Source organism: Toxorhynchites rutilus, chromosome 3, assembly GCF_029784135.1.
Source record: "Toxorhynchites rutilus septentrionalis strain SRP chromosome 3, ASM2978413v1, whole genome shotgun sequence".
NCBI classification, from domain to species: domain Eukaryota; kingdom Metazoa; phylum Arthropoda; class Insecta; order Diptera; family Culicidae; genus Toxorhynchites; species Toxorhynchites rutilus.
Window position 1 is genome coordinate 212,170,892 of NC_073746.1, and position 14,830 is coordinate 212,185,721.

Sequence of the window (14,830 nt, forward strand, 5' to 3'; positions counted from 1 at the left end):
CAACACTGCCCGAAAGAAAAAGGGGGCGTGGCGTCGGTGACGCCGAAAAAGCGCGCGCTTTTTCCGGCAAGCCGGTGAGCGCCCGCTCTCCACGGTCGAAGCGAGCTATTGCCTTTTCCCGCTCTCCTTCTGCTGTCACCTTAAAACTTATTCTAACAAATCTCCTTCCACAATCGCCAGGGGGAACGTCCCAGTCCGCTGTCCAGAAACGCCAAAACTCCGAGCTGCTGAAAGAAAAATCGACCTTCTCGGTCGGAGGTTAAAATCAGTATGATGTATTTTTTTGCCATCGCTCCCTTTTAACGCTCATTCGTTCGTCTCGTTGGACTCGCCCCTTTGGCTGAGTCTGCCGATTTGTCTCTATCCTGTGAGTGTGTACCGCTAGAGTATAAAACACGCGGACCCCAAAAAAATATCTTATTTTCTTTCAAACCGTAAACCCGTGTGGTTGTACGGCATCGGCATCGTGGACGTAACAAAGGAGGACAAGTTAAGGGAAAGGCAAAGTCTCACTCGAACCGTGCAGGTCTCCAGTTCCCTGTTGGTCGCATTCACTGATTGCTCCGCAAGGGTAACTAGGCCGAACGGATTGGTGCCGGAGCACCAGTATACCTAACAGCGATATAGAGTTTCGGCCGTCGGAGTGCTCGAGTTGGCTTGCAAAGCTGCTCACGACAATCAGAAAACCCGTATCAAGAACAGAGCAGCTTCGGTTCGGCGCTCATCAAGGCAACAATTAGTTTCAGTGAGTGGCAAAGTGTTTCTCCGGCACGTCGCATTAAATGTAATTTACTGAACAACATGTCACAAGCTGGATGGGAAGAAATTTTCCAACTGTGAAAGCTGTGGCGAGTGGCAAACGCAATAGCTAAACAGGAAGGTTTAACCGAACAAGATAGGAATATCGAGTGATAACAAAAACACAACACCAGAGGTTCTTTTCAGAACCATCAACATATTCATAAAGAGTAAACAGTAAACTAATCCATTTTTCAGGTAGATAGGTTGGTATTCACGTAGGAGAAGAAAATAAAACAATATATTTAAAATATATATTTAACAAAAGCTGTCCCCTTTGTATAGTCCTACGTCACTCCGGTTATGTCCCCGACATTACCCACCCGTCTTTTTATTCATACTTCGAGCCCAAGCCCGTATGCTCGCACCTTCCTCTTTACCCCGTCCATAAGGTTCTGTACAACGTCAGGTTGTAGTTTTTTTTTGAACAGAAATCCATTTTCTCTTGAAGTCCGCCTCCGATTTGACAACTTTTGGGTTCTTCCGGAGGGCCTGCTTCATAATCCCCCAATATTTCTCTATTGGGCGAAGCTCCGGCGCGTTGGGCGGGTTCATTTCCTTTGGCACGAAGGTGACCCCGTTGGCTTCGTACCACTCCAACACGTCCTTTGAATAGTGGCACGAAGCGAGATCCGGCCAGAAGATGGTCGGGCCCTCGTGCTGCTTCAATAGTGGTAGTAAGCGCTTCTATAGGCACTCCTTAAGGTAAACCTGCCCGTTTACCGTGCCGGTCATCACGAAGGGGTCGCTCCGCTTTCTGCAAGAGTAGATCGCTTGCCACACCATGTACTTTTTGGCAAACTTGGATAGTTTCTGCTTGCGAATCTCCTCCGGAACGCTGAATTTGTCCTCTGCGGAGAAGAACAACAGGCCCGGCAGCTGACGAAAGTCCGCTTTGACGTAGGTTTCGTCGTCCATTACCAGGCAATGCGGCTTCGTCAGCATTTCGGTGTACAGCTTCCGGGCTCGCGTCTTCCCCACCATGTTTTGCCTTTCGTCGCGGTTAGGAGCCTTCTGAACCTTGTATGTACGCAGGCCCTCCCGCTGCTTGGTCCGCTGGACGAATGAACTTGACAAATTCAGCTTATTGGCGACATCCCGGACCGAACTTCTCGGATCACGTCTAAACTGCTTAACTACGCGCTTGTGATCTTTTTCACTGACGGAGCATCCATTTTTGCCGTTATTCACCTTCCGGTCGATGGTTGGGTTCTCGAAGTATCGTTTTAGTACTCTGCTGACCGTGGATTGGACGATTCCCAGCATCTTACCGATGTCCCGATGTGACAACTCCGGATTCTCGAAATAGGTGCGCAGGATTAATTCACGACGCTCTTTTTCGTTCGACGACATTTTTCCAAATTTACGAAAAATTGACAGTGAAGCATGGCCAACGTGATCTATACACTCTTATCTGATTATAAGCGAAAGCTGAAGATATAATTCCTAAAAATTAAATTTCTACAGCGTTTTTTCCGTGATGCAATTTGATGTGACACACCTTTTAGTTTAGACTGTATTGTATTTTAATCGCTGTCATTCTTTCGAAAATTGGAGAAATGACGTCATTAAACGTTACTACGAAACTACGAGCTTTTGATTATCCCATTTGTTTATTTATTTAGGCTCATTAGCATTTTAGCTGTAAAGAGCCGGATTTTATTCGTGTAGGGGAGGACGGGAGAAGACGGCCACCCGGGTTAAGATGGCCACTCTATAGATTATTGAAACAATCAACTATTGGATAATTTGGACAAACTAATGTCTCATAGTTTGGTGTATTGTATTACACTCAATCATGTATACACATGTTTGCGTGTGTATAGGTTATACGTCATGATGAACAATAAAAATAAACTTTTCAGATGGCGACGAGCACCGATTTTTTATTTTGCTTGCAAGAAATTTAGTGTTTTAGTGGTGAATATGGACATGTCCTGTGAAACCAATGTTACAATAATAAACACAGGGGCCGTGTGAGTGTGTTTGTATAGAAAACGGTATGTTTTTAAAACATTTCATAGAATTATTGAGACACTTTTGCTTCACTCTTAGCGGGGGCAATATGGCCACTTTTGTAAGAGATGAGATTAATTGAGTGAGAACATCATGTTGGTTGAATAACTCAAGGCGCATTCATGATAAATTCGATGTTTTATTTTTCGGATACCAAATATAATAAATTTTAATTATGATAATTTCGCAAGAATGGCACATTAAACGTTATCGTTACCTATAACCTATAAACAACACCTCCCACTCTTGTTACGCTTGATCTAAAAAACAACGTCCTTGATATGTAGCACATTTTTGCCGGAAACAATCATACTCTAAACGCCTAGATTCACGAGTCACTTCATGTGGCCATCTCACCCTTAGTGGTGGCCAACTTGAGCCATCATGATTTTAGTAGCACCTTTTTCATACCTTTTTTAATTTATCATATAACATTACGAAATTAAAGAGAAAAACTTTTGGAAGTCAACGTGATTGCGGTAAACACCCTAAAGATCGATGCTGACATAATGAAATGCCTCAATTTTGTATGCATTGTGTTTAATTGTACTCTATGCCTAGGGTAGCCGTCTTACCCCGTCCTCCCCTATACCAGTGGTCAGATAATGTGAAAGCCACGACCAAAACAAGAGAGCAACCCTTACTGACAAATTACGGGAAGCTTTATAGAATTACTATGGAACTCGCTTTCGCGGATTATCGGGGTTCGACTATATTTGCACAACATCAGTGTCGGTCTCCGCTCCTAAAGATATTTATTATATGAAAAAATAGTCAGAAATTCCACTAAAAAAGAAGCCATACATCGTCAAACATGGGAAAACAAACCAGGTTTTTTTCCATATTTTGTAACTGTCAGTCCCAGTGATTAACGTTCTTCTAACAAAAACGAATTAATGTCAGTCCATAGGGACCGAGACTGAGCCTAACGTGTTAAACAATTGACCAAATTTCATTTTGTTGTGAAATTCGTACACTTTAAATTATTATGTTAAATCACTCAGCTTACAGTAACTCCATGGCGAAATTGTACTAGGAGAGAAAATCCAAAGTGAAGCCACACGAAATCTGCTCAAATATATACAAATCGCGTCTGATAAAAATTAAACCTTCTACAAAAATATTTATCATCAGCTGTGAACGATGGCCACAATGGAATGGAACTGAAAGATAAGTGTGTTAGATGATAACGGCTAGACTCGCATAGATATCTTATCACTTTCCAAAATGATAAATTTATTCAAAATCACTAAAGATAAACAACTCAAAGACAAAGGACATCTATAACGCATGTTGTGAAAATAAAATGTTAGATAACGATATTAAATAGTAATAATGATAACCGTCAAAATAGCCGTTTTTTTTTAATTCAAGTAAACATTTGTAAATTATGTCACCCTTCTAAACTCGAGTCCACCGCGAGTAATCGGTTTCCCACATTACTAACAGTAGATTTAATAATTTTTTTTGTATATATATATATATAGTTTAAGAAATATATTTGAGAATTCGGCTCCTTTAAACTTATGTAACTGAGCCTGTAAAAATAAACGAATTTAATAAAAAAAAGTAATCATTTGTAAATATATATATTAGGGTGCCAATGAAAATGATCATCTCTAATTTCAAAAAGTTACCTCATAAAAAATGTACACCACCTCGAAAAAACACCCTATGCCAAATATTAGCTCAATCAGACTTAAGGAAGAGTGGCGCAAAACGGTCAAAGTTTGAGTTTTTTTGAAAATCGGAAAACCACCCAAAAAAATTTTTTTGGCTCTTGGTCGTTTTTCCGATAGAAAAGCCGATTTTTAACAAAAACGCATTTTTTGAGATAACTATAAATCTCGACGTTTCATGCAATTTTAAGACGTTTGGCATCAAAAAAAAAATTCGAAACCCCCGATTCCCTTTACTCCCCCTTGGGTGATTTTTCGATTTTCAAAAAACTCAAACTTTGATCGCTTTGCGCCACTCTCCCTCAAGTCCGATTGAGCTAATGTTTGGCATATGGTGTTCTTTAGAGGTGGTAAACATTCTGTATAGGGTAACTTTTTGAAATTTTAGGGTCGATTTTTCCCCATACATTCATTGGCACCCTAATATATATATATATATATATATATATATATATATATATATATATATATATATATATATATATATATATATATATAAATATATATATATATATATATATATATATATATATATATATATATATATATATACAGAATTCGAATTATATTCATAGTCTCGGGACCAAAGACGCAATATTTTTTTTTTCTGAAACGCTGAGGATTATTTACATAACATAGGTCGAAACCAAAGAAGCGTTTTTTTTCGTTTTTGAGTTATGATTTTTCAAAGTTAACCGATGGTTCGAAAAACCATTTTCTAAATTCAGATGAATGATATATCAAATTAAACCCAACTAGCTAGCCTTCTTTGAAAAAATGACACATTTGCCAATTAATTGAATTCTAGTCGCATACATCTAGTCTTGTTAAAGAAATATTGAACGAAGACTGAAAACATGTTAACTTTGAAAAATCATAAATTAAAAACGAAAAATAACACATCTTTAATTTTTGGACATGCTATGTAAAAAAACCTCAGCTTTCAAGAAAAAATATAAAATCCTTAGTCCCGAAACCATGTAAACTATAAAAAAATAATACAATAAATAATTACGAAACCAAAATCCATTTTTTTCGCATGTCTTATATTTTTCAAAAAAGACTATCTAATTTTATTATATTTTTATGATTTTATATTATGTGTCGACCATCTAAATCGGTCCAGTAGATCAAAAGTTGTGAATTTTGTGTTGAAGTTGTTAATTTTGAAAAACTTTAACTCAAATAAAAAAAAAACGTTCGTTCGTTTGATACACATATCTCAATCAACCTTTTTTTGAGATTATATGGATTCAGCTTTTTTGTAGCGGCGGCAAGTTGGTTTTTTCAAGATAAGCAGTTTTAAAATGACAGCAAAGATAAAGGTGTTTTATAAATTCGGTCAGTTCCTATTGGTCAAATTTCTATTGATATGGGACAACCCTACAGACATACAAACATACATACAAAAGTTCAAGCTAAATAAAATCGTTTAGTAAAGTAATTTGCTATTTTGTGATTGCGGCCATCTTGGATTTGGTTTTTGCATGATCTACTGTGACCCCTTTCATTTAATACCCATATTAATCGGGTTTTGAGAAAATATGTAGTCCGCCATTTTGTAGTGGCAGCCATCTTGAATTTGCATTTTTCATAAATAACCGTATTCTACTGGTCAAGCCCTTTCATTTGATACCCATATTAACGGGGTTTTGACAAATATGTAGACCGCCATTTGGTAGTGGCAGCCATAATGGATTTGCATTTTTCATAAATCACCGTATTCTACTAATCAAGCCCTTTCATTTGATACCCATATTAATGAAGTTCTGAGAAAACATACAGTCCGCCATTTTGTAGTGGCAGTCATCTTGGGTTTGTATTTTTCATGAATAACTGTGTTCTACTAGTGAAGCCCTTTCATTTGATACCCATATTAATGCAGTTTTGACAAAATATGTGGTCCACCATTTGGTAGTGGAAGCCATCTTGGATTTGCATTTTTCATAAATAACCGTATTCTAGTAGTCAAGCCCTTTCATTTGATACCCATATTAATGGAGTATTGACAAAATATGTGGTTCGCCATTTTGTAATGGCAGCCATCTTGAATTTGCATTTTTCATAAATAACCGTATTCTACTGGTCAAGCCCTTTAATTTGATATCCATATTGATGGGGTTTTGGAAAACCCATATTGATGAGGTTTTGAGAAAATATGTGATCCGCTATTTTGTAGCGGCCGCCATCTTGGATTTTCAAGATCATGAAATACACAGTTTTATAATGACTACAGAGATAAAGGTGTGTTCCAAATTTCAGATCAATCGGGCAACAGAAAGTGGGTCAAATGTATATTAATATGGGTCAGCACTACAGACAAACATGTTACAAACATACAAACAGATTACAGGGCAAGCTAAATAAAACCGTTTAATAAAAAGAAAACGTTAATTTTTAAAAATGAACACCCTAATGAAAAAAGTAAAAAATACGAATCTAATATTTTGCGACAAGAAACAAAACTACCACTTTTCACGAAAACTACATCGATTCGGCATGGCTATATATCGACATCGAAAAAATGTTTTTTTGCCGTTCTAGCGAATAATTGTAGGCCGTAAATCGAAAACGTGCCATAATTGAAGAGGGCCGTTATAGCGAAATGTCGCATAAAGAGCGGCCGTATAACGAGGTATTGGTGTATATATAAGTTAAAGAAGAAAGTAGTCAATTTCCCAAAACATCTGCACCGGTGACCACCGAAGAATTCATTAACACAATTAATAACATGCAAACATAGGCGCCTTACGACCACACCATGGTTGGCAATGAGACCGACAGAGAACAACGCAACTGGACATTGGAGTTGCCGACGACGCATCACCATCATCGAATAGAATTGCTTCGGAAGTCGCCCACAACAAAAAATGACTTGACTAGAAAATGAATTGACTAGCATTGACTAGCGAGGATGACTGATGAACTAGTCCAGTCAGTGGTTATTTTAACTGACTCGACTAATGAATACAAATCTGCCTCTTCGTTCAACTGATTCCAATCCACATTTCTACTCCCCTAGGAACGAAATTTATACTCGCGTACGCAATCTTATTTCTACGTCCATATAAAGAGGAACGAAAACATGATTTCTGATGCAAAAAAGAAGTTACTCCATCAATGGCCGGTTCATTGTTTACCCATCGTGAACTCAAACTAACGAACTTAGACATTTATCAAGTATGCTATAAAGGTCTTGGCATTAGTAAATAGCGTGCAAAATAGCGCGCGCACACACTGCACGCTATTTTATACGTGTGAGTAATTTTCGTGTACGATACAAAAGAATCTAACTCACCTGTAGCGTATGTCAAACCACGTTGAACTCAAACATCGATGCATGCACACGTACATGGGAGAGAGAAAGAGAGGAGCGAATTCGTTTTTGGGGGAAGTCACTTCATAACGCAATGAGAACAATTTGACTGGGAAGAATGAAATGATATAATCGAGTCGGTAGAGGGAGATAGCGACTAAACGCCCGACTGATTGTTTAGTCGTTTTGGAGGATAAACTGCATGAAGAAGCCAAAAGTTACTAAAAAAAAGCTATTTACTAACTGACTACGGATATAGTCAGTCAGATAGTCAACTGACTGTCCTCAGTTGACTATGACTATGCAGAGCCCAGCGCATCACCGACCAATCACAACGTGGACTTCGCACCCGACGACTAAGTAGCAGCGCAGCGTGGCCTGGTTCTAGAATTGTACAGTTAGACTTTTAGGCATATTTTGGAAATCATTGTAATTGAAATAAATAAATCAGTCTTAGTTTGAATCGTTGAGAGAACAGTCGCGTTTCTCTTTTTAAAAAGTCCGAAATCCAACGCGATAACTTTATTTATATATAGGGGAATATGGTCCTGGAAATCATCGTTTCTTTTCCAAAATGGCATTGGAATACGATATTCGACTTCCACTGTTTAAGGGGGTAGTACACTATGGAAACTTGAAAAAATTTAAAAAAATATTTGCGGCTTAAAATGTTCTCTGGAATGTCTACTTTATTGTGTTTTTGTTCCAGATTTGTCCGATGCTCCGTTCCAACGTTACAAGCCAAGTAGTGGACCTTAGTCTTTGCGTAATGAGCTGCTGGATGTTCTACCTCCGGAACAGTCCATCCGATTTTGATGAGATAGTTTAAAAATAGTAGGATTTTTTTGATATTCTGAAAAATAAAATTTTGGTGAATGTTTTTGTCTCGATTTTTGAGACATAAACGCAATTTTTTTACAATAAATGTTGCCATTTCTTCAAAAATCAATATTTTGAAAAAATCCTACGTATGTTGACAGGAAATATATCCAAGATTACGTAAAAAAATCATTGGTTGAAATCGGTCTACTAGAAAAACTTGTAGAACTCCCACCAGTTTACAAGATTTGGGCTGCAAGGGTTCAACAAAACGGTTGCGGCTACACTTACTACGCTTTACGGTCTAGATACGTTCCACGAAATTTGGCCGCAAAGCGAAAAGCCGTATATTGAATCAATTATTCTAATACAAATTCATACAAATTCAATCAGATCCGTTCCAAATTTGTTAAATGTGTAACATGGTTACATGGAATATGTGTATGTATACTAGGGTGGCAATGGATGTATGGAAAAAAATTCAACATCGAATTTCAAAAACCGACCATGTATATTTTGTTCATTGCCCCAAAAAAATGACCTGTGCAAAGCTTCAGCTCAATCGGACATGATTTAGGGGTGCCTCAAAGCGCTCAAAGTTTTGATTTTTTCACCCTCGAAAATCTTCCAAGGTGGAGTAAAGGAAATTTGGAAAATGGTTTTTTTTTCGAGGCCAAATGACTAAAAAATGCATAAAACGTCGAGATCTGATGTCATCTCGAAAAAAAAAATTTTGGCCGAAAATCGACCTTTTGGGATTTAGGCACCCCTAAACCATGTCCGATTGAGCTGAAATCAAATCTGAACAGGTCATTTTTTTTGGGCCAATAAAAAAATATGCTTGGTCGGTTTTTTAAATTCGATAATTTTTTTTTCCATACCCTTATTGCCTTTCAGGCTAAATCCCAAAAGGTCGATTTTCAGCTAAATTTTTTTTTTTCGGGATGACACCAGATCTCGACGTTTCATGCATTTCTAAGTCATGTCCGATTGAGCTGAAACTTTTCACAGGTCATTTTTTGGGGCCAAAAAACAAAATGTAATTGGTCGGTTTTTAAAATTTGACATGACCATTTTCGCTTCCACCCTAATGTAAACATACCTATTTTTTTGTTGCTTAAGTTATTGTCTCGTAAATATTAATTAACTTCTGTACAAAGGTGATTTTTGAACCAATCCTCAATTTTTTTTTTGCCGTTTAGCGAAACATTTAAGGCCGTAAATCGAAAACGAGCCTGAATGGAATACGGCCGTTATAGCGAAATGCCGTATAAAGAACGACCGTATAGTGAGGTATGGGTGTATTTAGAGGACAGTTCAATTGACACCAATATATTTTTGTTCGTTAAGTAATATATACCTAATAGAACTGTGATATCAGATTAATCATAGTAATTCATTTTCTCGTTGGAAAAAAATTGCGAAAACCACATACTTTTTATGATGTTCATAGTTTACTATCCCCTTAAGTCCTTTCGCCCAATAACTTATTGTAGGGGTTTTTTCATTACAGTTAGTCATTATCAACAGTATCAACAAGCCTGACTTCCGGCTTGTTTAATCCATGATTTTAATCGTTTTGACCCTAAGAAGAAGTTCAGCTCCACCTTTCCCTATTCTTTCATTTTCCTTCCTTCCTTTCTTCTTTCCTTTCTTCCTTCCTTCTCCCGTCAAGAACAAGTTCGAACCAATTGGAATATTAATATTGCAACCAGCCGACCCGGTACTCATTGTCCCGCCCGAAATTGATTTTTTTATTTGAACTGTTTCGAACATTCTCGATTCCTTATTAAATTATTTTTGATAGTACAATCGCGGTCTATAACACTTAGTGACTGAATGAAATACTCTTGAGTTGACAAAGCTTGAGCGGATCACATGTATTTCCACTGTTGGCTATGTACCACTTCGTCCATAATTTCATTGTTTTCAACTTTGAATTGACTAGCGTTGACTAGCGAGGATGATTGGTGAACTAGTCCAGTCAGTGGTTATTCTAACTGACACGTTTAATGAATACAAATCTGCCTCTTCATTCAACTGACTTCAGTCCACCCTGACACCAATTTTATACCCGCGTACTCAATCTTATTTTTGCGTCCATATAAAGAGGAACGAAAACATGATTTCTGATGCAAAAAAGAAGTTACCCCATCAATGGACGGTTCATTGTCTACCCATAGTGAATTCAAACCAACGAATTTAGCCATTTATCAAGTATTCTATAAAGCTCCTCGCGTTAGTACTAGTAAATAGCGTGCAAAATAGCGCACACATACTGCACGATATTTTATACGTGTGAGTAATTTTCGTGTACGATACAAAATAATCTAGCTCACCCGTAGCGTATGTCAAACCACGTTGAACTCGAACATCGATGCAAGCACACGTACATGGGGTAGAGAGAAGAACGAATTCGTTTTGAGGGAAGCCACTACAAAATGCAATGAGGACAATTTGACTGGGAAGAATGAAATGATATAGTCGAGTCGGTAGAGGGAGATAGCGACTAAACGCCCGACTGACTGTTTGGCTGATGTCACATTAGACGGATTTCGCGAGTAAAACCGCAGCGGAGGATCTACAGTGTATTGTGAATGAGCCATGTCACACAGAACGGGGCGGTTTTGGAAAGGATTTCAAATCGAGAAAAAAACCGCGATATCCGCGGCGGCGAATCCGCCTAATGTGACATCAGCTTTTAGTCGTTTTGGCGGAGAAACTGTGTGAAGAAGCCAAAAGTCATTACTAACTGAATACGTATAGTCAGTCAAATAGTCAGCTGACTATCCTCAGTTGACTATGACTATGCAGAGCCCTGGTATGCACCATTTTTTCTACTGCATTTCAAGCTTACCTGCTGCTTGTTGTTGAAGGAGTAGACTGAAAGCTTTAGCAAGATAAGTACCAATCAGGAATAACTTGCCTAATTATATTTATATTCCTGATCGGCGACGCAGAACTTCTTGGGCTCTAGAGTAGCCTTATGAGGATGTTGAAATCTGCGTCTTGTTAGATCTCCGCAATTCCAGAGCAAATGTTCAGAGGCTCCGATCTCGGGATTACAATATCGACAGATATCATCTGGTACGAAACCTATGTTTCGAAGATGGTAGTCCAGTAAATGTGCTGAGGTTGCTCTGATTAGGACTGAGCAACTGTGGAATAACTTTATTTCTCGCCGTGATATATTTTTCAATGGTTAAGTTGTACGGCCATCACTTCAACGCGCAATCAAAAATCACTCAGATTGGTTCTGTCGGGGGTGCAAATCAACTCTTCCGCCTGGGGCTCCACTCGGGGCCACTGTTCATCTCCCTCTAAAATCCAGTACAGTTTTACCGAACTTATCTGATTTAGTTGTCATAAAAGGCGAATGCATTTGAAGATAATTTTCAAAACGCACTTGAAAACTTTAAGGGCTTTAAAAGCCGCTTGACTGTCTTAGAAGATGCAGTTGTTTAAATGTTAGGGAAATGGGGGGAATTTGGACCCCCTAAACAAATTGCCTAATATGTCCAAACCAATACGGTATAAATAAAAAATGTCACATTGGACACTGAGCTACACTTGTTTTCTCTCAATCAAAAATGTTTAATCATTATATCAAGCTTCATATTACCAAATATATCATAAAGTAAAAGAGATGATTTTTGGACATTAAAATTTGATGCGGCGTGATTTGGGCCAGTGTGTATTTCATCGAAAAAAAACATAATTATGTTTATGTAAAGTATTTTGGGATTATATCACAATCAGTAACAGTGTTTTAAAATTAAGACCAGGTGTCTTGGCCACATTCTAGACCAGAAAAAATGCATTAAGACCATTTCGAATTCTGCATAAATCTTTCCACTGTAGTTCGAGCATTTTCAAACACTTTCGATGCTTGGTCAAAGAAAATCCGTCCTTGATGGCCTGTGTTGCTCTTTCAAACTCCTCCTTCTTCCAACGTTGTCTGTCCATCCTTTTTTTGTAATTTCGCGTCATCTAGTATCAACTAGACCAAAGAAAAACTTCAAACCTGTATGACCAATTCACCCCACAGAAACGGTCCATGTCACCCCACACAACATGCAAAAATTACAATGCAATTAATTTCATTCATTGTTATCAAACATACAGTTCCGCTGCTGTGTTACGCTTACTGTGTACATGCTACCGTTTCCCCCTACCTGTGAAATTTTACCAAAGTTTTTTCACGTTAGGTACATACGGTTCAACAATAGAAGGAGATGACATTATAAAAAATCTAAGTTGAGCCGTACTTTTTGAGATATAGCGGTTGTCCAAATCACCCCGTGTTACCCTACAGCATTTCGATTCCCTTCCTGTAGTACGGATCGTCTTCGACATATGCCTCAGTGCCACTCTGCAGACTGCCTATTGGACTCAGGAGTGTGGTCATCCATTGTCACAAAACGTCAAAAGAAAACCACTCGATTACGCTTCAACAAAGCCAAACCGGCAGTTGAATCATCAAATGCCACCAATGGAGGGCAAAGATCGGACACACCATAATATCAGTTCCTGGGTCTTCACGGATACCTTCGATCTTACCCGACTCCGGTGGAGCCTACAAAGCCGATGCCTTCAAACTGAACAGATGCCTGGGTGGTCAATACAGATGGATCCTAGACGAACACTCCAATTGTTACCATTCCGTCGCAATATAACTCCGTGAACCTTTTCAAACCACCAAAGTGAATCTAAGCACAGTAAAAATTCACCAACCATTCCCGGTAACTAGCGCTTCATTATAGTTACCAAATCTGAGAGTTCCCAACCTACGAAATGAGCATGTTAACACCCTTCGCGATATCACTGGTCTTCATCCTTGGGGATAAGAAATCATGGGGGAATGATTTCGTTAAATGACGGGTCTCCCACCTTCGTACGCGGTCGAAGGTGCCATAGACCTAAACTTTTCCATTCACAACCTGCTTTCCCGCCTATTGAGGCGAACACATACTAACCAAAGGGCATTTGGATGATTTTATACGCGGACGACGCGATGGTAATGGTAGTGGACTTCTCCGTTATACTTGTTAGACAGACCTCTCATAAATATCTTGGAAATTTAGGAAATTTGTTAGTAAGGAATGTAAGTCATAGGATACACTCAACCGGTGTCACCGGTGAAAACTATTTTTACTATTACTATTACTATTACTCAAAAACACTTTGCGATAATGGACTGCTAAGGAAACTGCTTAGTAAATTTTATGATACAAGATGTTACAAAATGTATTCCACTATTCCGATTGTTGTCACGTTGATAGCTGTGTAAACAACACGCCCAAAAAGTTCATGTTACCAATATCGAATCCTGCTTCATCCAAACCTATGTACTCTCATCTTCCAGAGGGTCGTCCCAAGGTTACTTGAGTACATCTTCGGGTAAACTCCGAATTTCACGAATTGCATAGTTTAATATTGGTTATGTTCCTAAATTTGTGGAGCCAAAATCGGACGGGTAAAGTCCTGGACATATTTTGCCGACGTCGAATTTGCCGTTGATGATGTTTGTGAGTGCGATCATACGATTACCATACTTGAATTTTTAAAATATTTGAAGTTTCATTCATTTATGTTGACCTTACGGTGACGGGACGTTGTATATGTAGCGCACTTAATGTATTTGATGGATGCGTCTATCACAACAACTTCAAAACGATGCAAATCAATGCCTATCAAAGCACAGTATTCTATTCGAATGGTAATATTTCGTATGAATAGGAGAGTGAATTTTCTCTTGAGTGAGGATGAGCGATGATTGCGTTGAGCGGAATGCTCGGTCACCACAATATTCACAACTGCGAGCGCACATGCGCCAAGCCACGAATTTAAATTGACATTCTAAATTGATTACGACTCTTGAATGACAATGCAGTTCTCGTGGGTGATATGCGATCAAGTGTCGCAAGTGTCGCTTATATAATCATAGATTTGTTGTTTCATCATTCAATGGAAAATGTCCGAACTACTGGCTACTGTTTTCGTTACCTATTAAATATGACGCGAATGAGTTTGATGAACCAAAATTTATTTCGTAGTGTTTGTTGAGCGACTTTTACCAATGATCCGCCTCCAGCGCGCAGAATAATAACCAATATTCACCACAAACACACGGCATTTTCCGTTAAGAGATAAAAATTGCACTATCGAATCATTGACATGCGTATAGGTCATCCTAAATACG